Raw genomic sequence first — 4,300 nt, 5'->3', positions numbered from 1 at the left:
AAGGCCTCGGGGATCTTCTCCAGGTCCTGGGGATTGACTGGGATGCGTACGTCGGAGGGTACAGCCACCAAAGTCACGGGCTCCATTCCTGCGTCCCGGGCGGCGGCTGGAGCTCGCGGAGGGGGTGTAGGCATGTTGCTTCCCCCTGCATCGGGAAGAATCGCTCTCGCGACCTGTGCAGCCGGGGTTTGCTCCTTCTCCTTAGCCGGAGACTGGGTGGGAACCCCAGCAGTGTTCTTGGACGTTCGGAGCCTTTTCATTCTTGGCCATGCTGAGGGGTTCCCCCCGAAGACCGCACCTCGCAGGCTCTCCTCGGGCTGAGACAGCTCTTCTGTCAAAACAAAAACATGGTTAGTACGAGTTAGCAACCATATAAATACAAAAACAAAGGGGTAAAGACAAAGTATATGAATACTAAGGGAATCCTACCCCCCGAGCTAGAAGAAGAATCTAAGTCGATTACTTCCCGAGCTGGCGCAAGTTCTGGGTCCGAGTCTGACTCAGGGCTAGATTCCTCTACATATTGCCTAAGCCCCAGAGCTACAACACCCCTCCGGAGTGATGGCCATGTACGAAGGTTGGTCCCATACTCCTCGAATAGGATCGACCTAAAGGCTAGGGTGTTATCTACTACTATGGTACCCCTAGGCCGGCTATCTTAGTAGTCCAGCACAAGCCGGTCAACACAATGGAGCAGGGTGGTATTCAGGTCCGGATCATTTTGGTGATGATGAACGAGCTGCCTAGGATTGAACCTAGACAGCCGAGGGTCTACTGTGGCCCTATCTAGACTCCTAAACATGTAAGAGTTACCTTGGCCAGAAGGACCCGCGGCTGCTCCGGTTTGGGTCCTCTCCTCGCTCGTCCTCTGGGCGACCTCCAAGGCCCGCTTCCTATTCCTCACGAGGGGAACTTCGTTGCCCTCGTCCTCCTCGTCTTCGTCTCCCGCGACCTCCTCCACGATGATGGGCCTGGTGTCGCAAGCTGGGGGAAGCCCCCGGGGCCTCCTGAGGTTTAAAGTCTGATTTGGGAAAATCAGCTTGCAGGCTATCATCATATCCTCTGTTACGAGCACGCGATAATCTTTCTTGCTGGGGGGAAAGCCCGCCAGCGTCCGTATTGGGCCCCGAGGGTCACAAATTTCTCTATCCTCCTGAAGATGGCTGCAGAATTAGTCTAAGTCAGAAAGGGGTACGGGAGGAGCTAAAACGACACTTAACTTACAAGCTAAGGATGGAGAACACTTACGAGGACGGTTGAAGTAGTGGAGCTCGCAGTTCCTGAACCGCGTCGACATGAAGAATTGATCCTTGAAGTCGTTGGGGTGGCTGGGCAGCTCGATGACCGCAGCCGTATTGGGGAATCGGGTTAAGTAGTAGAACCCGTCGCCTCGCCCCCGCTGATCCGGGCTGGCCTTGAGGCAGAAAAAGTATAAAATGTCCGCTGGAGTGGGGACCTCCCACTCGTGCTTCAAAAATAAATATCTCAACCCCGCCAACAACTGATAAGAGTTGGGGGGGAGCTGAAATGGGGCCAACCTCACATAATTGAGGATGTCTGCGAAATACTGGTCCAGCGGGAGGAATGCCCCCGCCTTGAAATGCTCGCCGCTCCATGCCGCGAATACCTCGTCGAGCGGCGCGCAGCTCCACTCGCCTTTCAAGGGAAGCCGGGCCACCACGAATGTTCTTCCCAGGGCGATGTTGTGGGAGAGAAAGATTTTGTTGATCTTCGCCTGGTCGATGACCTTAGAAACGATCCTCTCCGCCTCAAAGAAGGGATCGGGGGCGACCTCGACCTCCTGCTCCACCACCGGCCCAAAGTTGGGGATTGGAGAGTCCGGCATCGCCGCCTTTCCTTTGTCTTGCTATGGGGCCGAGCTGCTGACGGTTTTCTTGGGAGCGTTCCTTTTCGGTGCCATCTGGTCGCCTAACAAACAAAAGAAAAAATTTCAGAAAGGGAGACCCAAGCATGAGGAATAAGCAAAGTGTTATTTGCACGAGCTGAGGTAAGCCCAGCCCGTGGAGTGTGGGACCACGCGGTTCAATGAACACGTGCCTGTGCTCCCAATAGATCCCCGATTACTCGGAATTCGTGTGTCAGGAGGGTCAGGGTAAAATTTGCCTTGGGGGGAAAGTTTCGATAGGCAAGATTGGCAAAACCGCCTGTGAGGCGTGTCCCCTAAGCTACCCAGTTTTGCACCCAAAGTATGTCAAAAATCCTACCCAGAAATCGTCCCCAGAAAAAGCATCCTGTAAACAATACTCTTAAGTGATTTCATACAGCAAAAATACCCTAGCCTTGCATGCGGCTACAGTAAAATATTTACCTAAGCTACAGTGAAATATATTTTCAAAACGCACATGGTCAGGAAACTTACAGTGTTTGACTGGGAGGTGGATGAAGGTATTGCCTAGGTGAAAGCTTCATCGGAGTATTGGCTTCCAAAGCTTTGAAGAAATCCTTACCTCTGAGCTTCTTGAATGCTGAGTGTAGCAGTCACAGAGAAGAGGGTTTTTTCTGAGATGAAGAGAGAATAAGGAGAGAAGTTCTGAGGAATTTCAAATGAAAGGGTGGCCCATGCGTAGGGTGGCCACCCCTTTTTATATACGTGAAGGGTCACGTGTAGAGGGCCGTTGGATGGCCCTGATGAGGGATCCAAGGCCCTCCACTCGAAATACGAAACGACGGCTGGGCATAGGCTAAGCCATTAAATGCGGTTCTCATAAGACGTACCGTCACCAACCACGATGTTCCACGTATCAGGCGCCTGCGTAAGAGGTGGAATATGAAGAGTTCATGGGGAAGCCTAAAAGCCCCTACTGTGGTCTTATACGATGTGGTATACCACGAGCAGGGGCTTGGGGGGCAGATGTACGCCCTGATTTTCCCACGGGCTGATTAGCGGGCTGAGCTGCGACCTAATCATGATTATCTCGTGGACATCCCCAAGACCGGAGCTTCCGTCATAAGGTCGTAACTCATTAGCTCGAGGTAACCCAAGGTTTCGCCAAGATTGCCTAAGATCTGGGTATGGAGGCTATGACCCTTTGTGAAGTCAACACACGCAAGATAAACGTTCATATATCAGACATCACGTGTCTGATGTGCCCCTGACTTCTCGGAAAAGCAGCAGGAACGTGCGTATCCAGACACCCACGACTGGGTTGGGCCGTGCGGCCCATTATCTCCTTACCTAGTGATTTGACCACACTTATGTGTCAGGTTTAGGAATTAATCATGAATGTCACAGAGTTGATATGATAGGTAAGAAGGTCACGGGATGACCTTCTTACCAACTCCCAGGTGACTTCTCCTATAAATATGGAGACCCTGGGAGTTGATAGAGGTTGGATTATCTCTTGTAAGAAATATCCTGTAATCGTATACCCAGAATAGAGCAATAATATTGACTAGTGGAGTAGAAGGATTTTAACCTTTGAACCACTCAAAAACCGTGTCTTAAGTCACCTTTCCATTTCCTAAGATAATATATATGTTTCGGTTCATTTTTTGCACTAATCCCTTTCTCTTCTTCTCTTAATTACCTGTTGGTGAAGAACCGCGTCAACAGTACTCCATGAATAGGAAAACATGTTTGTGCCCCACGTTTTTTAGTGAACTTATGCTTGCCGAGTGATGAAACTTTTTACTTTTTTTTTTAAACAAATTCAATGTTTGGACTGGCTTTCTCAGATCGGATTCCTTGGCTTCTCGGAGCACGTCTGAGCTGCTTGAAATTATGCTTGTGGCAAATCAGGTTTGCCTTGGCTGGTCAAAACCCATGCCTAACCGATCGGGTAGGCCTTATGTAATGATCCAAAATCACTAATAAGGCTTAAGGGCTTTAATTAGCGTGTCGGGAGGACATAATTGGCTTATGTGTGATTTAAATATTAAATACATGATTATATGGTTATATGAAATGCATGTTTATGAGTATTAAATATCCATGTGAGCCCTATTTAGCTTTTAATGGCATATTTTTAATTTTGGCCCGTTGATGGCATAATTGTGATTATATGCGATTAATTGTTGAGACCACATTATTATGTGGATATATTTGCAATATATGGCTCGAGACGGTCCTAGTGAGCAAATTGGCGAAATAGTCACATTGGGGATTTATACCCGGCTCGATGGGGAGCCTGGGTGTATTTTTGGGAATTTAGAAAATATATCGGGGATTATTAGACATTGGATGAATAATTGAAAATTAATTGGATGACAGGATTATCTAAAAAATAGGGGAAACATTTGAGGAATTAGCAGGAATTGGGGAGAATGACCACTTTACCCA

Source organism: Humulus lupulus, chromosome 4 (assembly GCF_963169125.1).
Source record: "Humulus lupulus chromosome 4, drHumLupu1.1, whole genome shotgun sequence".
Classification (NCBI taxonomy): Eukaryota; Viridiplantae; Streptophyta; class Magnoliopsida; order Rosales; family Cannabaceae; genus Humulus; species Humulus lupulus.
Note: the sequence above shows the minus strand (reverse complement) of the source record.